Below are 25,878 nucleotides of genomic sequence, written 5' to 3'. Positions count from 1 at the left end.
GAGTCTATGATAGTCAGGTGAGTGGATGATTAAGTTCCTACTTAATGTGGTAAGAATGTGAGGTTACCCATGCCCAGGCCTGGTGAGTTTAGTGTGTTGTCAGGGCCTTTCACCTTCTATCCCACTCTGTTCCCATTCTTACAATACATTGACAAGAAATAAAGAGAGGAAAAATTTGGGGGATGCAAAATTGCGTACAGCGTGTTTACATTTGCCTTTTATAGTCTGTGCTAGAGTGCCTCAAATAGTACTGCTTTATACTACTTGGACAATTTAACCACTTCTCAGCAACTTTGATAATTCTAGACATTTCACCATTTAAACGTATTTTCCAATATCCAATCTATTTTCTCTTAGCCTATATTTTCTGTTAGATTTTTAAAAGAAGTATTCATTTGCACACAACAGTTTCTAAATTACAGTATACACTCTACTACTAACACTGTGATAACAACAAATAGTTTTAGAATGCTTTTTTTTTTAATTTTTTAATGTTTATTTATTTTTGAGAGTGAGAGAGAGACAGAGTGCAAGAGGTGGAGGGGCAGAGAGAGAGGGAGACACAGAATCCGAAGCAGGCTCCAGGCTCTGAGCTGTCAGCACAGAGCCCGACGTGGGGCTCGAACTCACGGGGTGTGAGAACATGACCTGAGTTGAAGTCTGCCACTTAACTGACTGAGCCACCCAGGCACCCCAGTTTTAGAATGTTTTGAAGTTCATTTTGTCCATAGGATTCATCCCACTGGGGTATCCAGAAAGCTATGGTTTTTTTTTTTATTTGAAAAACAAACAACAGGCAAATACTGATGTTATATTGGTGAAGGGTGGGGGGACAGAATTTTAGCCATCAAGATCTTGCATTTTGGTGATAATCCATTTTGTTATTTGCAACAATTTGCATTCATCTGAAAATCAAAACTCAAATTTGGTTGAGCCCCAAGATTGTGTTTTTGAAGACTCATGACTTGATCTTGCTTGGTAGACTTACAATTGAAAGAGAGAAAAAGAAAGCTATTAAATCTTAAGTCGAGAGAGGTGGATGTATGAAGATCCCTTCTTTTATACACCAAACAGACGACTGTGCTTCACAGAGCAGGAGGGCCATACTTGCCTCTGAACTGGTACCACTTTCAGAACCAAGCAAACACCTGTGCCTTTTTCCTCCAAGAGCTTTCAATAGTATCACTCCTCAGTGACAAATGGCCCTACCAATATATGTTCTCTCTTGTAGTGCCCACTTGACGTGGTGACATCACATTCTCCCAGGTCAATCTTAAGCTACCCAGGGTACAGGAATGACATTTCTTATGTGAATGAGACCACCCTTTATCAGTCTGCCTACAGGCCCTTCTTGTCGTCTTTTTTGGTGGCAGTCTAAAAATAGCAGAGGTGCGGCCAACACTGAAAAAGTCACATTGCGGGAATGCAGAGATTACATCCTAAAAAGTACAGGAGGAGACACGGTTGGAAGATGTGTTGTTCTATGTTTATTGTACAAAATTCTGAACGGTAAATTTAACATGATCAGAAAAGAAATTATTGCCTAATTTTGCCTACATTCTCTGGATATGACTTGTATTTGTGGTCCTCATTCGTGAATCAGGCACGGTAACAACCTTGGAGTGAGTTATTAGAAGCCAATATTCACATGGTTATGATGTAATCATTATCAAGTAAATTCAGGGGCAAGATCTGAAATATTTTAATATACACAGGCTCTGAAGAGCCGTGATACCGTGGCTAATAACAGTGTGGCTACTTTTGCTTCATGATGGCAGATATGAAATTGACCAGCAAGGGCACAATCGACAATAAAGAGCCTAAAGAGAGAGTTCCTGGACCTCAGCTGGAAGCGGTGGTGCCCAGAAAGCACACGTGCCGATTGGACAATTAGACAAAGAGTAGGTAAGTAGCTCATCTCTACCTAGTACTCTAAATCTTCACTGAGAAATCACTATATCTCACATGCGACCTCTGGTTTTGTAAATATTTTTTTGAAGTTAAATTCATGTAACATAAAATTAATCCTTTTCAAGTATACAGTTCAGGGGTGGGAGGATGGGCAAAATGGGTGAAGGCGAGTGGGAGATACAGGCTTTCAATTACAGAAGGAATAAGTCACAGGGATGAAAGACAGGGCACAGGGAACACAGTCAATGACAGAGTAATAGTGATGGATGGTGACAGACAGTAGTTGCACTGGTGGTGAGCACAGCATCACATATAGAGTTGTTGACTCACTAGTTGTGCACCTGAAACTAATGTAATGTTGTGTGTCAACTATACTCAAATAAAAAATTAAGAGAATAAACTGCACAATTCAGTGGCACTTAGTACTTTCACAATGTTGTACAACCACCACCTCTATCTACTTACAAGATACTTTTATCACACCGAAAGGAAGCCCTGTATCCACTAAGAAATGACTCCCATTTCCTTTTTTTTTTCCCAGTTGCTAGCAACCATTAATCTTTCTCTATACGGATTCCCTATTCTTGATACTTCGTATAAATGGAACCATACAATATATGGTCTTTTGCGTTTGGCTTCTTTCATTTAGCATGTTTTTGAGGTTCCACCATGTTGTATCATGGATCGGTGCCTCATTCCTTCATGTGGCTGAATAATACTTTGTGGTATGGCTATAGCACATTTGGTTTATCCATTCATCAGTTGACATTTGGGTCGTTTCCACCTTTTGGCTGCTGTGAATAGTGCTGCTACGAACACTTGTGTATAGGTTTTGTTTTCAGTTCTTTTGGGTATATACCTAGGAGTGGAATTGCTGGCTCATATAGTAACTGGATGTAGAATCACTTGAGGGGAGTTTTCCAAAGCAGCTGCACCATTTTATATTCATACCAGCAGAGTATGAGGGTTCGAACTTCTTTTATACCCTCACCAACACTTGTTGGTTTCTGTTTCTCACTGTGGTTTCTGTTTGGTGTAATATGTTTTTAATCGAATTATTTTTTTAGATATAGGCACGGTAAAAAATATTTGTCCCGGGTGCCACCTACCCTAGTAACAGCTCCAATCATCTTCTCAGAGAACCAATTAAGGAATAGGCCTCCCTTTCTTCATGCCTTAAAATTCTTATCTTGAGAGTAGTTCTTATGTTACGTAACATAGATAGGACTACAACACATATATGTAATTCCGCATATATATGGTAATCGCACACCTATCACACATACATGTAATGACACATATATTACACATATATGGTTGCATTCTGGGAGCATATTTTGGGACACTTCAGTGCTTATTGGGAATGCAGAATCTTAGGCACCCACACCAGACCCCTGAATCAAAATTCACATTTGGACAAGATACCCAGGTGATTTAAGGTTCAGAGGTCTTGAGAGCTTTCTGTCTTTCTGAAGAGGGAGAGAAGAAGTCCATGCCAGGAAACCATTTGCAGGTGCAACAGATAGAATCCAAGCTTAATAAAATACAGGTGTAGTGTGCGACCTCGGGGTAGTGGTTCTCAAGCCTGGATGAATACTGGGAACCCCTGAAAGTTTTAAAATATTTGTGTCTCGGTTCCAACCCCTGAAAGATTATGGTGTAGTAGGTCCTGGGTGGATCCTGCTAAGAAGAGTTTTGAAAATCCTCAGGTGATTCTAATGCATGATCAGTTTTGAGAACTGTCTGTGTGAATAGCATTAGCTGAGCTATTTTCAAAGCAGTGATTTGCAAATGGGAAGGAGTGAGACTTTTCCATGAGGACAGAGACGCAGAGGAGTGGCCAATGTTGCTGGAGTAGGGCAGAGAGTAGAAGCTGGGGCTTATAGTGAGAAGAATTCATCCGTGGAAGGCATCAAAGCCTTTAACTAGAGTTTTAATATTGTGCAGAAGGCAATTGAGAGCTCTTGTAGAGCATTAGAAGAGGGACAGGTGATTTTCATTACTGTTGGACGATGTGAATTCTGGAGACCAGCACGTTTCTATAATATAAGGTACGGACTTAGGGCTTTGCCCTTAAGATTGAAAATAAAGAGGCAGAAGACAAGAATATATAAGGTTCCCTCAGAGTTTAGTTATGTAACTATAACTCATTAGTAGTTCTCTAAGCAACTTAAAACTTCTCCAAATTCAAGAAATAGTTGAGTAGTTTAAGAAGCCATAAAAAGACAGACAAACAAATATCATATGTGCATGGTTGCCTCAAGGAAACTTTCTATGCCTATAAAAAGAATTTGTTTACTGATAATTAATTACTCTCCAGAGTTTTTAGTATTCAACAGTTCCACACTTTCCTTCATTCGTATTTTTATTCATTCATATTGAGTGTGTGCTTAGGATGTTATAGGGGAGGTTTAAGAACCAGAAGTGTGTGTTTGGACTAGGCCATTGGTTCCCAAATGGGGCAGTACCCTCTGTGGTGGGTTTTGGAAATTTAGGGGGTGTTTTTGGTTGTTGCAGCAGTTGGGGTGAACTAGTGGCTTGCAGTGGAGGTCAGCAATGTTAAGTGACCTGCTATTCCCTGAGATGTCCTGCACGATGAAGAATGATCTCATACCCACACAACTTGCTAATAGCTTGGACATTCATGTAGGTGGAAAACCCTGTTTATAGTTATCCAAGCTTAGAATCAAACTCAAATATGTTAAATTATCTAAACGTAGAACCTAAACCTGACTGTATGTACACAAACACACACAAATACTTCCTTGAGTTTTAGTAAATGTAAGACTTTACCAAGACTGGTCCTACTGTGCATACTGAGAGAAGATAGTGCCTTGTTTCATTCAGCCCTTTACCAAGAATTGTTCATTGTTTTAAAATGGCATCACCGATGGTAATAATGAACTGGTGTTTAAGTCTTCATTAGTTTGATTTTGCAGTAATTCTGCATATAACATATTGAAAGCTAATTTTTGAAAGTGCTTGCAATTATGGCTTTCATTCAGCTGTAATGTGAGCCTGTGTGACGGTTAGTTTTATGTGTTAACTTGACTGGGCTAAAGGATGCCCGGATATCTGGTGAAACATTATTCCTGGATGCATTTGTCAGACATGTTTCTGGGAGAGATTAGCATTTGAATTGAGTAACCTGAGCAAAGTTTACTGAGTAAACTGAGTAAAGAAAACCACTCTCACCAGTGCTACTGAGCATCATCTTACCTTGAGGGCCTGAACAGAAAATGGAAGGAGGGCAAGTTCACTTTCTCTGCTGGAGCTGAGACATCCATTTTCCCCTGCCCTGGGATGTTGGTGCAACTGGTTCTTAGGCTTTTGGACACAGGCTGTGACTTACACCCCGGTCCTGGATTCACAGGCCTTTGAATCAGGACTGAATTAACCACCAGCTTTTCTGATTCTCCACCTTGTGGTTGGCAGATTGTGGGATTTCTTGGCCTCCATGTGCATGTGACCAATTCCTACATATGACTGTATATATGTATATATGACTCAGCCACCCAGGCGCCCCATACATGTCTTTTTACATTATAAACTATTTTCTTTTAGTTTTACTCTATATTGTAATTACAGAAGGGTGTTAATTATGTAACAATTATTTGTGCAGGTAAACTACATTATCTATGGAGTTCATTTTAGAATACTAGATGAGGGGGCGCCTGGGTGGCGCAGTCGGTTAAGCGTCCGACTTCAGCCAGGTCACGATCTCGCGGTCCGGGAGTTCGAGCCCCGCGTCGGGCTCTGGGCTGATGGCTCAGAGCCTGGAGCCTGTTTCCGATTCTGTGTCTCCCTCTCTCTCTGCCCCTCCCCCATTCATGCTCTGTCTCTCTCTGTCCCAAAAATAAATAAACGTTGAAAAAAAAAATTAAAAATAAATAAATAAATAAAATGATGTAATAATATCAGACACTTCATACAGTGGTTGTGAGGGTTTAATGATTTCTCTATACGTAGCGTTTAGAAGGTGCTCATAGTGAAGGCTCAAGGGAAGGGCTTATTCGCTTCCTTATCTCTTAGACAGCTATAACTGGTAAACATGCCCCAGGCTCTCTGCCTATAGCTCAGCAAGCCCATGGATCAGACACAATCATCCTAGGTAGGGGTTGGTCCAGCTTCTCCTTGGTCCAGACTCACTCATCTGTGGACATTGGAGCCCTGGCCAAGCAGTCCTCTAACTGGTCAGGATTAGAAACATGGCTACCCATGTGGCTGGGGGGGGGGGGGAGTAGGTGTCCCACAAGAAGTAGGTGTCCACATGAGTAGGTGTCCCACAAGAAGTAGGGATTCTGTTTCTAGAAGGGGCAAGGGATGCTTAACTGTTCTTACCTCCCTGCATGAGCCTGAGGGGTTGAAGAATACCCAGTTCTCTGTGTAAAGGTCATGCCCCTACCCCTGACCAGCTACCAGTCTCTTCACTGAGAAGCTCGAAGGATGCCTTCTAAAATGTAGGTCAGATTTGCTTCCTCTGCCTTAAGCACTCCTGAGACTTCCCATCTGCTAGGGTCTGAATATGTATGTCCAACCCCCAAATCCTTATGTTGAAATCCTAACCCCCAAAGTGATAGTGTTAAGAGGGTGGGGTCTTTGGGAAGTGATGAGGTCATGAGGGTGAAGCCCTCATGTATGGGATTAATTCCCTTATAAAAGAAGCTATCGAGGGGCGCGTGGGTGGCTCATTCAGTTAAGTGTCTGACTTTGGCTCAGGTCATGAGCTCAGAGCCTGAAGCCTGCTTCAGATTCTGTGTCTCCGTCTCTCTCTGCTTCTCCTCCACTCATGCTCTGTCTCTCTCTCAGAAATTAATAAACATAAAAAAAAAGAAGCTAGAGAGAGCTCCTCTCCCCTTCCATAATGTGAGGACACAATGAGCAGTTCTGTGACCCACAAGAGGACCCTCACCTAGCCACAGTGGCGCCCTGATCTCGGACAGTACCCTTCCAGAACTGTGACAAATAAATTTCTGTTGTTTATAAGCCACCTACTCAGTGGCATTTTATGATGCCACCTTGAATGGACTCCGACACCGTAAAACTCAGTGTAGTGGCCAGGGGAAACTTACCATGGCTCTTGATCGGACCCTGTGTGCCACGCCCTCAGCCCCCATCCTATCCTGACCCCATTTCCTCTGGCCACTGTCCCCACTACCTTCTCTTCTGCCACACTAGCCTCCAGGCTATGTCCTGAGCCAGGCATTATTTCCTCAGGGCATTGAACCTCTTGTCCTTCTGCCTGGAGCTTTCTTCCTGATGTGTCCCCACAACTCATCTCTCACTTTTCAGGTTCTTGTTGGAGGTCAGCTTACCAGAGTGGTCTTTCCTGATCACAAATATAAAACAGCAACACCACACTCTCCATGATGCTCAGTCCCTCAGCATTTTTGATTCTTCTTCATGGTACCATTCATTACCTGACACTTTTTATATTTCTCATCTCCTCCAAGCAGAGTATAAACTCCATGAGAGCAGAAACTCTTTTTTTTTTTTTTTCATGGTTATGTTTGCAGTACCTAGATGTTCTGGAAAATACTAGATGCATGTTCTGGCTTAAATTGTGTCCCCTCTATGGATGCTGGAGTATTCACCCTCAGTACCTATGAACATGGCCTAATCTGGAGATAGGATCTTTTCAGATGATCACGTTAAGATGAGGTCACTAGGGTGGGCCCTAATCCAAGATGTGCCTGTACACGAAGGGGAAATTTAGACACAAAGAGACATGCACAGAGGGAAGATGTGAAGAGACACAGGAAAAAGACAGCTATCTGCAAGCCAAGGAGTGCTTGCAACTGACAGAAGCAGAGAGAAAGGCCTGGAACACATCCTTCCCTAGCATCTTCAACAGGGAGCATGGCCTTGTCTACATCTTGATTTCAGACTTTGGCTTCTTGACCGGTGGAACAATAAATTTATGTCATTCTAAACCACCTAGTTTGACGTCCTTTGTTACAGCAGCCCTAGAAAATTAATATGGTGCATAATAAATGCCTGTTGAATAGTGGATATTGAACGAGCATGATCGTTCTGCCAGTAGTGTGCACTTCTTCCAGTTCCTAGAAGTTTGCGGCTAACCATCTAGAAAGCAGAAATGTGTCTCAAGATTAGTGGACAAATTCTCCGTAGAGGATAAACTTTTATTTTTGTTCAGACCCTTCAATAGTTAAACAGTAGGAGTGTGGTCAGGAAGGTACCAGGTGAAATAAACGAAATGACAGCAACACTTATAGAAAATTAACCATATGCCAGACACTATTCTAGTACTTTACATGTATTTACCTGCTTAATCCTCACCACAGCCCTCTGAAATAGGTACTATTTTTATTCCCAATTTCCAAATGAGAAACGGAGGCATGAAGAGGTTAAGTGACGTGCCCAAGGTCAGACAGCTGTTAAACAACAGTGCTGGAATTTCAACCTAGGCAATCTGGTGTCTAATTTTAAACTGTTCTCTGTGCTGTTCTGCATATGTAATTGCTCGCCTTACTTCACAAACCCCAGCCTTTGGTAGAAGTCTGCTGCTTCAAGGATAGATGGAATCGGGAGGATGCCCGGCATAGGGTCATGCATGCAGAAAAGGGGCAGCCACTCCAGAGGTGAGAAACAGCTGAGAAAGAGAGGGAGTTCAGGAGCAGAATTTAGAGCCAGAAGGGGTACTGAGCACCCAAGCTCCCCATGAAACTCCAGACAAATCACAGAGTACGCCGGGTCACCTGGAGGCCGGTATACTTACCAAAGAACAACGTACCCCTCGGGTGTTAGAGGACTTAGAACCCCAGAAGGATGGCAAGCACATCTGCCTACTTGGAAGGAACAGAGCAGAACTTACATTCTGATGGAGGGCACCCACTGGGCCTGCTAAACAGGTTGGGGAGGAATTACAGGAGACAAGCCGAGAACACGGACTCAAGAAAGAAGCAGTGAGTAAGGAACGCAGGTGAAGGAGGGTGGGGAGGCCAGCTGTGCCCTTTACGTGCTCCAGAGAACAAACCTTGTGTCAGCTTGTGGCTTTTGTAGGTTAATATTTTATGCTCTAAAAACTCGAATTCATTCTTTGGGTTTTATTATTTGTTAGGTGCTTCCTGAGTGTAGGGAGATAGGCTAGGTTCTTGGGGAGGCGTCACCAGCAGAGCCTCATGTGGTTTGCTTTCACGTAGTGGGACTCCTTCTCACTTGAAGGATTTGGTTCTCCTTTTAGCCACAGAGCATTTCATCCCGGCCGACGTTTTGAGTCTGCATCAGCTGTGTCGGCAGGGATCCCAAAGACCGGATTGCTCCCCTGGGACTCTGAGAAGGGATTTTTCTTCTTGAAACCCCCCTTTTATTTAAGTGCTGGCAACAGGGTTATAACAAGGAACATATTTCAAGACCATTTTCTCCATCCCTATCTATTTCTGCAATCTTTATTTTAGTAAATAAAAGCGAGGGGCCAAGTCCTGTTTTTCCCAGGACAGTTTTGCCTCTCACAGAGTGTATTTCTGAAATACTAACTCAGGGGCTGTTGGGGCGCCCTCACAGCACAAAGCGTTGAAGCACACATTTGCTTTACCAGCCTTTCATCCATGTCCTTCCATAGACACACCAGATAAAAAGTCCAGAATGCTGCATCTCTCTTCACACAGACCTCAAGCTTTCTGACATCTGGAAAAAAGTGGTTTGCTATTTGGACCTTCCAGCAAAATTCTCTTTCAATTGGATTCACATAAGACTATACTGCTCACTTATAGTTTGGACGATAGCGACACCTTTCCTTTGACTTGGCAACACTGGAGGCTATTTGGATAAAAATGAAAGCCCTTGAAAAAGCATTAGGGACATTGCCACACTCCTGCTGTAAAGGTGTGAGAGACTGTTGCTCAGTCTTCTGACCAGAGCTGAAAAAGTCTCTTAGCTCACCCAGACCATGTCAGCCGTTTGAACTGGGATCTGAACTCCTGATTTAAAAGTCGACATCTTTAAGGTCTATTCCTGGGGTACCAAACAGCAGAGGTGCAGACAACTCAGGTCTGCAGAAGAGGGTAACCTGAGATGAAAACCCCTTTGTTAGCTTTGAAGGGTCTGGGTTATGCAGACCATCTGCTGACCCTGCTCATAATCCCAAGCCATTGGTTAGCACACCCCCCGCCCCCGCTTCCCTTAGCCTAGAAAGTTTTCCATAGAAGAGGATTTCGCAGATCTGAGGGGGGCTTGGCAAGAGAATGGAAAAGAGAATGAGAGGAAACAGGAGAGAAAAATCGTCAAGATGAAAAATGAACAAGATTTATGAGGGCAACTCATCCCTCGCCTACTGCTCAGTACTACTCCCTGAGATAGATTTTCCAGTTCCTCATACAGACTGGTTTCAAATGAGGCAAATTAGTAGGCTGCCATCACTTTCTTTGAGAAACTGTCAACAGATTAATAGATCTTCCCAATATAGTAATTCTACCCCCCCCTCCCATAGTGAGCCTATATTTTCCATCACATCACTGAATTTATGTCTCCCATGGAGTAGTCTAAGGCTTTGTTTATGCCCTTTGGATGCTTGTTTCTTTATCCACCACTATCGTATTTCCTTATAGCGATGTGATCGCTTGGCCAGGTTATATACATTTAAGCCTTTGGAGTAAATCCTCCCAACCCATAATTATTTTCATGCTGCTCTTCAAATTTCCTCTGTGTATTATCATCTTCTTATGCTTTGGGGCTCTACCCTGTGCAGGGATAATGGTAATGGGGCTGTGCTTGGACCCCGATGCCTGGAGCAGGGATCAGTACCTGGGAGTCTGCAGTCTCCTTCTGGCTTCCACTCTTGCTTTAGGACAAGTTATTAAATCTTTTGAAATCTAAAATTTCTCACTGGTGGCAAAAGTAATTTTGGCCTCTTCTCTCAATTCTTGGCCATTGAGTTTCTTTTCATAGTCTGTAATCCCTACGCCCAAGTCTGGAGGTACCTCATTCTTATAGTAATCTGTCCCCACCACGTGGCCCTTGGGGCTGTGGGGACAAGATTAAGGGTACAGAGAAGAGAAGATAGGGTTTTGTGATTCTCACAGAAAGGGAAGGGGTGTGAAGAAATACAAGTTGCCTTATAGAATATGGATAGGATTTAATGTAGGTAGAGGAAGATTGAATCTCTTGGAACAAAGTGTTGACTAAATACAGTGCTTGCATCATACATACAGTCTCAAGAGGCTATACATGAGATCACCTCTCTGCCTTATGTTCATTCGGTGCCTCATTTGCTCTCATCAACACACAGACTTCTGTTCTGCTACTCTGTTCTTGATTTCTTTCTTTCACCAAACCTCAGGCTTTGGATCCTATTTTTCTCCCATATGTGCTTAAAAAAATTGTTTTTTAAATTCATCTGTGTCTTTTGGTTTTATAGAAAGGTCTTGAGAAAACCTGAAAACCATTAGGACTTCGAAAGGAGACTTGATTAAGACCCGCCCCCCTCCCCTTCATTTAAAAAGAAAAGCTCTTCAAAGTTCTACAGCTATGAAGAACATATTTTTAGGTTCCTTGTGGTTACTTTAATGTCTGACCTTTCTTTGACATCGCGTTTGTGAGAGACAGGGCATATCTCCAGAGATAAAAATTTGATCCACCATTTTCAGCCCATGCCAAGTCCCAAATAGTCGACCCTGATTCATCCTGTTAAAGTTAAATGCTTGTCTTCTTTCATTCACACCCCTTGAGCAAAGCATCACTGAGACCTTTTGGTGTCCTTTCCTCTCCTCTCGCTACCTCCCTCCAGCTCAGGGAAACACAAGTTGCCCCTGAATCTGAGAGCTCAGCAGTCCTGACCGGGCATCGCCCTGTTGTGCCCTTTGCTGGTGTTTTCTGTCTGTCTTCTCTTCAGTGCTGATTACCTGGGTTTGAGGCCAGATGTGGGTCCTGCTTTTTAGAGACTTCCTCTCAGCTCTCCTCTGCCTGCCCCTGCCCCTGTGACCACTCAGAACTTACACTGCCTCTTCTAGGTTACTCTAGATAGTTGCGACCCAGGACCCTGGATGACTACTCAATAGCCCAAGCTCCCTTCCAGGGTCTGTGTGCAAACGTGTCTGGCATTGAGCAGTGGCCAATGGGGGGCTGTGTGGGCAGTGAGGACAGAGCTTAGAGGTGAGGGCTGGGATGTCAGCCCTCTGTGTTGTTGGACAGAACCAGGGGAGGAAAGGGCAGGAGGATGTGTCACAGGCCAGGAGCTGGGTGATAGGGGCCAGCTTTCCCTAAGCCTCCAATTTCCAGTGCTGAGCTCTGAGGAGTAAATTCTAAATGTGCGGGAAGCCTTCCAGGTTTATCTATTAAGATAGAGGAGTAGACCCGTTTAATCGTTTGTTAGCATGCTATATAACTGAAGTGTCTAGACCTATTACACTAGGCAGGCCTTCCTTTGCATTCTTTGTCCTCAGCTTACTAGGGCACATGCTAGGAGTAATTCTGCTTGGGATAGCAGCTTGGGGCAGTCTGATTTTATTGCTCAGGGTGAGAATGATCAGAGAGGAGTGCTTTCTGCTGAATGAAAGGGGAGGCTAGATGCTGAATCCCCCAGCCCAGCCTTCTAGAGATCCCTGGAGCTTCTCCATTGAAGCGTTTGCCCCCTCGATGGAATGTGGCTCTCTGGGGAAACAGCTGTTACAGTTCCAGAATCTTCCAGCCTTGGGATACTGGCCTTGGCACGTGCTCTCCTAGTGGCACACGAGTGACCTTGCAAAGCTGACTGGGTAGGGGGCCTGCTCTATTTTATTACAATCATCACTCAAACCAAACCCAAGCAGTCACCTTACACCAGTACCGGTCTGTAGGGAACAAATCTTCCTTCTCTGTTTTGGCACAGACATTTGTGCTGTTTGATTCCCAAAGTACTGTTCATCTAAAGTCGGAGTCACTTGCATCGTTTAAGGAAAGGATTAAATATCACTGTGTTCTTTTCCCTGAGTGAATAAAAAAGAAACATCTTCAAAATGATGATTTATTTTTTTAACCCCCCCAATAATATTATTAAACATTTTCATGCTGATGAAATAAACTTTTCAAAGTAATATGGAAAAAATGATTTCATTTAAACACCTTTTAGCCAAAAAAACATATGCTGCTGGTTAAGCAGTGCAGGAGTGGAGACGTCTGCAAAGCTTGCCTGCACATCTTGAGGTCTGTGGTTCTGCCACCGGCCCCACCATTGACTCAGGACTCAGCTGGGGTGGAACCCAGCAGGCAGGCAGACCCACGTGTCCTGGCGGGTCTCCAGAATGCAGACGGTTTTGCCCAGGCGGGCGTGGAAGTGGCTGAGTGTGTGCATGTGGACGACTGTGCAAACTTCTCTGCAGAAGCAGCCTGCCAAGCCGCGCCACAGGCTCTCAAGGCTTCAGGTGTCCGGAGCGCTGACCGATTTATGACTGATGTGTGCATTTCTGTGTTCAGGCTACCCACAGATCAGAACCGTAAATAACTGCCAAAGAAGAGGACCCTTCTCTCTTCTCTGCAGTTACTTCATTTTACAGTATCAGGAAATCTCATCATAGGTAAGCTGTATGCCCGAAACCTTAGCATTAGCTATACTCCTTTGCAAATAAGCAGGAGAAAGCAAAGATACAAACTCCTTGGAGCCACCCTGGATAGGCCTGTGTAAGAAACATTTACACCTTCATTTAGTATTTATAGTGAGCTGATTGTGTTCCCATCAGTTAGGGCAAGAGGTCTGAACCAGCAAGGATCAGAAGGGTGGGCTGAGGTGGGACAAATGAAATGCTGGTATCTATCTATCTATCTATCTATCTATCTATCTTTATCTCTCTCTCTCTCTATATATATATACACATATATATACACATATATATATACATATATATACATATATACATATATACATATATACATATATATACATATATATACATATATATATCATTATATTGTACACCTGAAACTAATGCAACACTGTTTGATATTTAACAGTGTTGCATTAGTTTCAGGGGTACAATGTAATGATTCAACAATTCTATCTATTACTCAGAGCTCATCGTATAATCCCCTTCACCGGTCCCCTCCCCCATCTTTCCTCTAGCAACCACTAGTTTATTCTCTGTACTTAGGAGTCTTATTTTTTTGCTTGTCTCTTTTTCTTCATTTGTTTGTTTGTTTCTTAAATTCTGCATATGAGTGAAATCGCATGGTGTTTGTCTTTCTCTGTCTGGCTTATTTCACGTAGCATTATATCCTGTAGATACATCCATGTTGTTGCAAATGGCAAGATGTCATTCTCTTTTTTATGGCCAAGTAGTATTCCATTGTGTGTGTGTGTGTGTGTGTATATATATATATATATATATATATATATATATATACGCCACATCTTTACCTATTCATCTATTGATGGACACTTGGGTTGCTTTCATATCTGGGCTATTACAAATAATGCTGAAGTAAGCATAGGGGTGCATGTATCTTTTCGAATTAGCATTTTTTATTTTCTTTGGGTAAATACCCAGTAGTGGAATTACTAGATCATAGGGTAATCCTATTTTCGAACTTTTGAGGAATCTCCATACTGTGTCTCACAGTCGTGGCACCAGCTTTGCCTCAACGACGTATGGGACACCACTTTACACCTGTCAGAATGGCTGACATGAAAAACGGAGAAATGACAAGGGCGGGAGAGGATGTGGAGATAAAGGAAATGCTGGTCTCTTGCTTTGGTTTTGTAGCCTGTTGACTCACTGAATAGCTATCCTGGTGAAAGATACTTGTAGCCTCACGCTTCCGTCTCCACCAATGCAGTCATGCAGCTTAAGAGTGCTCAATGCCCTGCTGTGCACATTGGTTGTAAACAGCCACAATAAGACTCCACGAGGCTTAACGTAATTTCTTTTGTTTGACAAATACTCATACAGCTCTTACCAAGTACTGTTCCCAGCACTTATAAATACTCATCTAACCTGTGGATCGGGTGCTATTATTCTCCCCGTCTTACGCATGGAGAAACTCACAAAGGGTCGTTCAGATATTTGCTCAAGGTCTCACAGCTAAAAAGCGGTGGAGCTGGGTTTGAAACCTAGGCAGGGTGACAAATCATCCCGATTCGTCCAGTCCTGATGGGCTGTGGAGACTTCAGTGCAAAAACAAGACAGTCCCAGGGCAAAAAACACTGGCGGTTGGTCACTCTACAAGTTCAGCTTCAAAGTCCATGTCAGCTGTTAGAACCCACCACTTCTTTCTGAATTCTTCTGGAGTCTTTGGCTAAAGGTCAGCTTAATTCAGAGATTCCCCTCTAGCTCCTGTCCCTGGTAGGTGGGGACATAAGACTGGGAGATGTGTAGCCTGTGGGGGTTCTGGGAAGGGAGAGACTCTGTATGTTTTGGAGCCAACCCCAAATCCATCAGTCTGTCCCACCTCAGTAGGTTTGGTGTATTTGCTCCTGAGAACAGTATGCACTGTCCTACTTTGTTTTTCTCAACGATGGAACAAAGGGACTAATGACTGAAAAGATAAATCTAATTAGTATTTGTCAATTTTGATGAATTTCAAACTGTACTTTCAGGTATACAGTACTTGAGACCAAAAGGTGAGTCTTTCCAGAGCTAGAGATAGCTGAAGCTATCATAACAAATTACTGTAGACTGAGTGGCTTAACGAACACGTATTTATTTCTCCCAGTTCTGGAAGCTGGGACGTCCAAAACCAAGGTGCCCGGAGGACTGGTGTCTGGTGAGATCTGCTTCCTGGTTTTCAGAAGGCCATCTACTTACATACTCACATGATGGACAGTGGGGAGAGGAACCAGGCTTTCTCATGTCTTGTCTTTTTTTTTAACGTTTATTTATTTTTGAGACAGAGAGAGAGAGAGAGCATGAACGGGGGAGGGTCAGAGAAAGAGGGAGACACAGAATCTGAAACAGGCTCCAGGCTCCGAGCTGTCAGCACAGAGCCCGACGCGGGGCTTGAACTCACGGACTGCGAGATCATGACCTGAGCCGAAGTCGGACGCTTAACCGACTGAGCCACCCAGGCGCCCCTCTCATGTCTTTTCTTAAGAAGGCACTAATCACATCATGAGGGGTTCACCCTCATGACCTAATCTCAACCTAATTACCTTTCAAAGACTCCCTCTCCATATATCATCACATTGGGGATTTGGATTCCAACATGTGAGTTTTGAGGAGACAAAAATACTCAGTCAAAAATACACTTTCCTGCCTCTCCCTCCCCAGCCAGTGCTCATGAGAAATCTGGGGAAGAAGACAAAGCATTCTTGGACCAGACTGCTTGTCTGTTGTGGGCAGACATGTCTATAATGGGCCCCACAGGGCTTCAGCTCTTTATGATGGAAGAGTTCACCTCCCCAGCCCTTAATCAGGGCACAGACTCCTTGTCTGCAGGCTTTGTTGTTTTTATATCATGAGCAATGCTCAGAGGAATCAGAACAGAGAAGAATCTTAAATGTTCCAGGAATTGTGTTCAAGAAAAGAATCATATCTGGTCATAACTTCCACACGTGTTCTCAGTAGGTAATCACCTAATTCTCATTTTCCAATGTTCTTTTGTGCTATAGAACTCAGGGTCATGCACCTTGGGTATGAATCTAGATCTACCACTTACTACTGTGTGGTTTGACTTGAACCTTGGTTTCCTCATCTCTAAAATGGGGATACTGGGGCGCCTGGGTGGCTCAGTCAGTTGAGCGTCCGACTTCGGCTCACGTCATGATCTCGCAGTTTGTGGGTTCGAGACCCGCGTGGGGCTCTGTGCTGACAACTCAGAGCCTGGAGCCTGCTTCGGATTCTGTATCTCCCTCTCTCTCTCTGCATCCCCCGCCCCCACTCACACTCTGTCTCTCTCTCCTTCAAAAATAAATAAATATTAAAAAGAAATTTTAATGGGGATACTAATGCCTACCTCACATGACCAGCTATAATCTGAGCAGTGCACCCAGCTTAGCGCCTGGCCCGTAGATGGTATTCATTGCAAGGTGCTCTGAGTTTCTCAGAACTCACATGTGAGGATAAAGCCTGATCAACGGCTGGTAATCCATACACACATTTTGTTTAGCAATTAAACCTGTAATTGTGTATTATTTTTTCTGAGTAGGTAATATATTTACATAGGACAGCTATGCAAGCATATACAGTGGAAAGTCTGGCTCCTACCATAGTTCCTAGACTCCTCCTACTCCTCTCTCCAGAAGCAGATGTACTCTTTTCAGACCCATCTTTGGCCTGCATGAGCATGTACATATATTCCTTAATACTTCCCCCCTTTTGTACCCAAAGGGTTATGTCTTTTTTTTTAATTTAGTATATATTGGAGATTATTTAGCACAGAAACTATAGTTTAATTTATTTCTAGCTCTATGGTATTCTGTTGTATGGATAGACATGCCTACAACCTCTTATCTGTAATTCCTAGCTTAAAAAAATCTCTGAAAACCAAAAATTTTCCTAAGTTTGCGGCAAACTCATTTGGTGGCGAAATATGACTTGGACTGAGGGGAGTTGTATTTCTCCCACTTGGTATGACTATTCATATTTTTTCCTGCAGAAATATTAATCTATTTGATTACCGAGTATTGCCCCAGAACACTCTAGAGTGTTACATAATATATGGTCCATCCACTGCATTAGCTTTCTAAATTTCACAAAGTTCTGACATGCAAACCACCTCAAACCCCAGGGTTTCAGATAAAGAACTGTGTAGCTGTACCATAATTTGTTTAACTAGTCCCCTGTTGACCACCATTTGGATTTTTAAAATACTTTTTGCTATTAGAGTGTTGTAGTAAATAACTTTGTACATATGTCATTTTGCATGTGTAAAATAACATATATAAGATCTATTCCAGGAATTGTGATCGCTGGGTCAAAAGGCAAACGCATTTGCAGTTTTGATGTATTGAGGTTAAATTGTTCTCCATAAAGGTTGTTTATTTTTTCATCTCCCTCAACCTATTTTCACATCTTCCCCCAATACAGAATTCTTTTTAATTTATTTTTATTTGAATGACAGTAAGCATCTTTTCATACTTTGAAGGACCATATTTAGTTCCCTCTCTGTGAATTGTTCATCAGTTTTGCTCCTTTTTAACATTGACTTGTTGGAGGTTTTCTTAGTGATTTGTTGGAGCTCTTTATATATTAAAAAAAAAACCCAAGACTTTTCTGATGTAATTTGCATTTTTCCCCTAGATTGCTTTTGTCTTTTGACTTTACTTGTAGTGGCTTTGCTATGAGGTTTATTTACTTGTATATTCATTCATTTATTTATTCTCTCCCTCCACAAACAATTTTACTTCAGCCTATGTGTTTTTATTCTGTGTCTTGCATAATGTATTCCAATTTTTTATAAAAAGGAAAAAGAGAAAAAGACACAGCTGAACAGCTATCCCTATGACTCACATCTTAGGAGAATCAGGAAATTGATAGAAAACCCTGAACATTTTCAATTCAGCACTTAAAGGATTTTGTTTTGAATTTTTGTGTCTATTATAATGGTGGCTACTTCCAACAGTACATAACGAACGGAATGATTTTAGTTTTGAACACAAATATTTGTTTGTCTCAGTCAAAACGCACAAGTGTGTGAGGACACAAAGCACATGTTGCTTGTGTTGTGTGCACGCGAGCCTGTGCTTCGTTTTATGAAAATGCTCTTGTCCTCATTTGCCTTCTGTGAAAGTCATTAAAGGGCAAACTATATTGGTTGTCCGTGCGTATTACGTATATATCAGTCACTGAGGACCATTTATCGTATTTCAAAAAAAGGGGGAAAAAAAGACAGGTATTTGAAATAAATGCTTCATGACCAGTGAGACTTGTACTGAAATAACTTCCAGCTATTGAAATGAACATAAAAAACAAAAGTGCGGTTAAGCACCCGGCATTTTAGCAATATTGTTATATGCACTGCAGCAAGGACATAACGTTGATATTTAAGAGGCAGGAGATGCTAAAAGTAGCCTACAGAGCTGCCTATTTTATTAGGACTCTGTCTCTCGTCTGTTCATCAGGTATTTCCACTTGCCTGTTTTGGGCTCCCATAGCCATCTTCTCTTTCTCTTTAAGCCTGTGGTTAATTTTCAAGTATGAGGGCCCACGGGGCAAGGCCTGAGGGGAAGGGCTGGGGGAGGTCAGGAAGGGGCCCCTGCAGAAGGCAGGCCTCTGTTTATTCACAGCGCAGGTGCAGGGAGGGTGGTGGGCAGGCGGGCCCCTGGGGCTTCCCGCAGTCAATCACCCCACCTGGGCCGCTGGACATCCCCTTGGGGCAGCTGCACAATGTGCAGCCTTTCTCTGTGACATCCCAAACAGGCAGAGGGGCCAGAGTTCACAGAGAGCAGGGCTTTTACTGCTCGGCTGTTTTTAAAATTTAGTCCAGAAGTTAAATTGGGGAGAGGGTCCCAAGTGGTAAAAATCTAAATAGTCTCTCTTTCCTCTGCAGTCACCCCCTCTTTCTCCCTCGAGCTGTTCTGACAGTACCTTCGATTTCCTGCCTCGAGCCTCCCCACTCCATTTGACGAGGTCACTGTTGTTTTTTCCCTCCTGTGAAAGTCCTGCTTAGCTTCCAGCCTTTGCAGGAAGTGCTTAATATTCTCAGCAGCAGAAACCTGTCTTTGCAAGCTTTAGAAACACAACTTTCTTTAGGAAGGAGAGTGAGACCAGAACCTATTCAGAAGCTGACAGCTTCTACCCGGATAGATGTTAGGAGAGGAGGAGGTGAGGAACTATGTAATATACTTCGGGGAACCAATTAATCTCTGAAAAATAATTAATTATACTCTTCTTGAGGGCTAAACACTGTATTAAGAATAGAGCAAGGAGGGAAAGAATTAAAGACATAGTTCTTGCACTTTAGCTTACCAATCTAGTTAGAAAGATGAAATAATGTCTCATTAAAACAGGAAACAATTAAGTAGCTCATATTTAAATCCTAGCAGTGCCAGTTAACAGCGGTGTGACCTTGGCAAATTGCTTAACCTCTCTGAGGTTCTATTTCCTCATCAGTAAAATGAAGATAATAATAGCATCTCCCTCACAGGACTGCTCCGAGGATTAGATGGGAAAATGTACTTAAAACGCGTATCACCGGACTCGATCTTTAGGAAGACTCCAAGAATATTTGTTGGTACACACTCTGGCCATAAGAGTAGGGTAGCCAATAGGGTTTCCAGAAAAGGGAGAGGACCCCACGGATGGGGTGATCAGAGAGTATTTAGTCTTCATGAGGAAAGAAAGATTTGGCCTAGACCTTGATTGAGCAAAGTGAAGAACTTAAAATGGGGAGGGAAGTCGAATGAGTATTTTAGCTTGGGGCCATTTGGGGTGGGGGGGGGCGGGCAAGCAGGTGGCATTAAGGTTTTCTGAGGGCTCTCCATTTTATGTGAACAAGAAGATCTCCACTATTATCATTTTATATCTTGGGGGGCTGGGGTCTTCCAAATAAGAATTTGTTTGAAGTAAGGATTATGTTCATTAAAAACAAATTGAAAACCAAGGACTCAACCAAAAGCAATTGGTTGGTGGGACAAAAACCATATCTGACAAGACAATTTATAGCCTCTAATATTTATTTGTTTGAGGAGTCATTCAATGAACATTTACCAAGCACGTGCTATGTGCTAGATCGGGGGCGGGGGGGCACAAAGATAACTGATAACACTTACGGTTCCTGCTCCCAGTTTCTGCTCACAAGGCAGGCAGTGGGGCAGTCAGCCAGTGCACATGACTTAAGTGATAGCACTGTGAGCAAAGGGCTGCCGGGGCCATCAACGTTGCTGGAGTATAATGGGAAGGTGCAGATCGGTCTCTGAAAGTTTTCATAGTTAGAAGTGAGAGGTGAGCTATGTGGCTGACCCACACAGGCTGCCTTTCTATGTTTGGGGTATCATGGGGTTCCTTGCACCCTAAAATAATATACTTGGGGGTGCTTCCCTCTATAGAAACAATACGGCATGCAGCATGTAGGAAAGAGAAAGGCAAGGCTAAACTCAGACACTGGATGCGACGTATGAGCAGGGCACCAATAGCTCTGCCCTTGTCAGAGCCTTGCTGAGAGAAGGCTCAAAGAGAAAATGTGTTTGGACCCTGGGCTGAGCCTGGGGTAGGAAGGGGCAGAGTCCTCTGAGAAGACTTGAGCTAGTGACTGTTTTTCAGAGTTGTTCTGATTTAGCCCCTTCTGCTTCTGCCCTCCCCTCTCTGCTTTAACAATTGTTTCTTGAATACCTGTGCTAGAAAGAGTCCTCTGCGGCCACAGAACATGAGTGCAGGACCAGAGGGTCTGTGATCAGGGGAGGGGACTCAACAATGGGAATGAAATCAAACCCACTTAGTTCCTTTTAGGACCCCCCCCCCAGCTTTTCGTTTTTATATAGCTACAGAAGGACATATCTACTATATCTTTGGAGCCCAGGGTGCCTGTAGAGAATGGATGCATAACGGACATTTCTGCCATGGAATGAAATGAAGCCAAATGGGGCATAGCTTTGTGATTAAGTTTACAGATGAAACCTGATAGAGATAGGATCTGGGAACGCCAGTGACAATTGAGAAACTGCCCCAAAGGGATGGAGGGGAAAGGGACTAGCTGTATGGGCAGGAAATAACAACTTGAGGTTTGACCTTGAACAATGGAAGGGTAATTCACCTAGGGTGACATAATTGAAAACACAGATATTCAGCCTAGAAAAGGCACATTGAAATCTAAAATGTTGATAAGGGCTTGGGGAGACTAAGTAGCAAATTGGATTACAGATTAGATCAGGACAAAGCTGCAAAAACTGAACTCCAGTGAGGGGTCTGCCAGACTTGTAAACCCTGTTTAGATCGACCGTGAACTGGTGTGGCCATTAGAAGGGCTGGGTTGTCATAAGATAAGGGAAAGGGGACTGCAATGCTCAGAGTCACCGTTCACAAACACGCAGAGGAAGGTGGGCAAGAGCTAATACCTGGGAAGCCATTGGATGGTGAGGGTCTGAGTGTGACAGGGATGATGTCTCTCTTGGCTTGAATAGATTGAATAGCACGTCGTATTCTCACATCCTGGCTTGCTGTTCAAGGTTTCCATCACACTTTCTCCAAGGATGTCTTTTCTCACACTTCCTTCTCCCTGGTAGATCTTCCCCATCCTGCACTTTCCCTCCCTTTCTCATCTGTTCTGGTCTAACACCTATTAGTCTTTTAATGCATAGCTTCGAGGCACAAGCCTTTCCTAGATCTTCCAGCTTGAGTCTGTGCCCTCCTTCCTCCGAGCTCCGTGATGCTTGCAATTCATCTGACCATCTCATGGGGGATAGACGGACCCGTCCGGGTGGTGGTGTGTTAAGAGCACATGCTCTGGCATTTGAAACCTGGCTCTGTCACTTACTAAGTGTGTAACCTCTCTGAGCTTAGCTTCCCTGTGTATGAAATGTGTGTGACCTGCTCCACAAAGTAACTGCAAAGGCCAGACACTTGAACTGCATTGCACGGCACAGGGTAAGGGATCAATCAATGATGACCACTATTATCACGTACTAACCGAAAAATACAATATCTTAGGTTATTCTATCGACACGCGTTCGTATCTTACCTTGAGCCTTATTTGGGGAGTTCTTTCCAGGCAGAGCTCTTGACTAAGTCATCTTTGTACTTTCTGTAGCACTCAGCTAGTCACTTCCTATCAACTAGGTCCTCAAAGAGTGCAGATGGCACCAGATAAACAGAAGTGGAGTCAATGGCACCGTGTGGAATGCCTTCTTGAGGTAATCAACAAGCCATTGGACTCAGCCTGACCTTCACAGCAAAACCAAAGTGATGGCAAATTCAGGCATTCCAGGCATGCTGCTGGGAACACCAAGCCCATGGATGAGCAGGTCGTAACCTGAGGGGCTTGTCTGGTTGGTTTACGGTGAACTAATTCACTTCTATGCTTTATTTCCTGCCTTTATTTGACCAATCTGCATCCACCCAGCAGCCAATGCACGTAACAGAGCCCTGGAAATGCAGGCAGGTTTCCTTCTTTGGGTCTCCTGGGAGCTTCACTACCACAGCCATTATTAACTGACTGGAAACAATTTAGCATCTGGCTCCCAAGAGGTAGAAATGTATAGAATAGGGAAAGGGGTGAGAGTACATCCCATCCTGTCATTTAAACAATATTCTGGCTCTGAAAGGATAGAATCTAAACAAATTTTTCTGAGAAAATGTGAATGTAGTCATTTTTCTTGAAAGAGCCCGATGTTTCTAGCCTTTTGATAACAGAGATCATTTCAGAGAATAAGGTCTGTCTAGAAGAGTTTTGAGGGAGGCTTTCTTTCTGAAGTTGTTTTTTTCCCCCCTTCTCATGCACCCTCATGCTCTGCTGGTCCCACCCTAGGAATTTAGTTCCTGTTTTCTCCCCTGGGCCATGCATTCCCCTGGGTGACTGCTCTGGACCCGTTCCTGAGGCTGGGTCCTGTAGTCTGACCGTGTCCCCTTCTCCTCTCTCCTCACTTTTACCTCCATCTGCTCCCAAACCAGTCTCAGGTGCCTGCCTGTCACTGGTTCATAAAGCATGTGTGCTTTTAAATGAGGCCCAGTGAGACACTTTTGTAATCCCAAAGAGTGCTTCTTTTGGTATGAAGATTCAGGCCCCATCTGATCTACCCACTTTCATTGCCAGCCGTGGAAAACTAGAGATATTTTTTTGTGTCTATCATTTTCTTTCAAGTAATCTTTCCCCTACCTGCCAGGAGACACTTACCACAAAAGCTAGACTGAAATACCCCCAAATTTATATTGGAGCATTTTCATCAACGTGATAGCACATTTTAATGGTATTTTAATGGTGGTGAAATGGAGAAATGTTCTGCTTTCAGGTAAAATATTTTCCTACTGGTTTGCAGGTACAATTGGGGGGTTTTAAATTTTGGAGAAAAGAATTAAGGCCCAAGGTCACTTCCCCCATCAGAGCATTTCTGGGCTCAAGCGTGTCCCAAAGTTCGGCACAAAAGGCCTATCGTGGTAATGATGGGACCGGGAAAAGATGGTTGCTAGACGCGCTTTTCCAGCTTTGCACAGAACAAAAGGCCTAGTGAGGGGCAAATGTTTTCATTGGTAGTATTCTGAAGCTGTTTCAAAATAAGAAGAAAAGACAAAACATGGTTGGAGTGGGAGATAGTTTAAATAAAGAGAGCATAATGCTAACTAAACAAAGCAAAAAGTCATGAACCAAATTGAAGCAAGAATAGTCAAAACGATGAGACGGACTTACTGCAGTGGGGAAACCAAAGAACAGAAGAACAGTTGAACAGTATGGAAGCAAACCTTCCAGAGGAAAACTCCTATTTGAAAGGAAACCCAGGCTATGCCACATTCTATCTACTTTCCTTACGTAAAAAATGAAACTCGTGTGCCAGAAAGATGCACTCGATGACATCCGAAATGGCAGGAATTAGTCTCCCTGATAGTAAGAGTTCATTCTTTACTCACTGGGAGCAAAATTGTGCCCGTCTTAGTTTCTTAGTCAGCTGGGTCCGTATCTACAAGAGACCCCAAATCTTTGTTCTTAGAATTATTTTGGCAAGACCTTAGTGCCTATGGGTAAGGTCCTTGTGGCAGAGTCCAGGAAGGGAAGATGTATCTCCAAATTCATATTCAGATTCATTTTTAAAGAAATCAGTTTGGGACCCTTCCCCCATTTTTCCCAACCCCCACCTTCCATCTCTGGGAACGTTCAGTATTGTTCACATCCATTTCATTGATGAAGAACCTGAGAGCCAGGGAGGTTATACTGTTTCCCAAGTCTTACTTGCACACCCTTCTGCGTACATCAATAAAATTGCTGCAGTAGATTTAAATATTGGTTTGCAACAATCAAGAGTGTTGTATTAATGAATGTTCCCAAGTGTCTGTGTGGTAACATAAGTGGAGGGAAAAAAAAAAGCCGAACATAAAAGTGTATCCCAACTGAGTTAAACGTATGTTATATGCAGAGAAAAAAAGGCTGAAAGGAAATATACCTCTCTGGGAGGTGGGATTGTGGGAAACTAGTATTTTTCTTTATTCTCTTGTCTGTTTTCCAAATTTTCTATGGGAAATGTGTATTACTTTTTTTTTTTAAGCAGAAAAATAAGCATTAGCAACTTAGAAAATGAATTTTATAAAGGAATAAATTTGTACACAAATATTAACAATTCAAATTGGTGAAAGACAACCAAAGGAGACTGTGGAGGTTGCTTAAGAATAAGTAAAGCCGGGGCACCTGGGTGGCTCAGTCGGTTAAGCGTCCGCCTTCAGCTCAGTTCATGATCTCGCTGTTCCAGAGTTTGGCCCCGCTTGGAGCTCTGTGCTGACAGCTCAGAGCCTGGAGCCTGTTTCAGATTCTGTGTCTCCCTCTCTCTCTCTGCCCCTCCCCTGCTCACATTCTTTCTCTCTCTCTCAAAAATAAGTACACATTAAAAAAAAAAAAAAGAGTAAGTAATGCCAACATCTCCCAGAGGAACAGATACAGACCGTTTTAGGGTACCTGTCTGGAGGCATCCAGGACCAGTAGTAGAAGATTTCAACCAGGAGTTTGAACCATTCGAATATATTGCAAAGGCAGAGGCTTCAAGACCAAAGTAGGAAAGGCCAGGGAGGACAGAGCCTCTGAGGATAAGAATGTCATTATAAGGTGCCTTCATGTGAAAATGAAGGTGCTAAGACTCCCCTCCATCTGCTCAGGTGCAGGGCTGGAACTACCAGACGTCAATGGTTGTTCACATCTGACTGAGTGTACATAATGTGGCGTAACTGGATAAAGTCCACGTTCTGTGCTAGTTGCAATTTCCATCATCTCTCCTTCCATCCCGGAGCCATTCTACCTGGGTTTCTTGCCCAGAGTCACACAGGTGGGAGACAATAGAGCGAGGGCCTGAAGAAGTCCCCCAACTTGTAGTCCCACCCCTTTCCATCACTGTGTGCTCAATCTCTTTTACATCATCCTATTTACTATACATGGGTTGTGTGCCTAAAAGTAAATTCTGAATTCTTACGT

Source organism: Prionailurus viverrinus, chromosome A1 (assembly GCF_022837055.1).
Source record: "Prionailurus viverrinus isolate Anna chromosome A1, UM_Priviv_1.0, whole genome shotgun sequence".
In the NCBI taxonomy this organism is placed as follows: domain Eukaryota; kingdom Metazoa; phylum Chordata; class Mammalia; order Carnivora; family Felidae; genus Prionailurus; species Prionailurus viverrinus.
The sequence above is the reverse complement of the archived record's forward strand: the minus strand, read 5'-3'. Positions refer to the sequence as shown.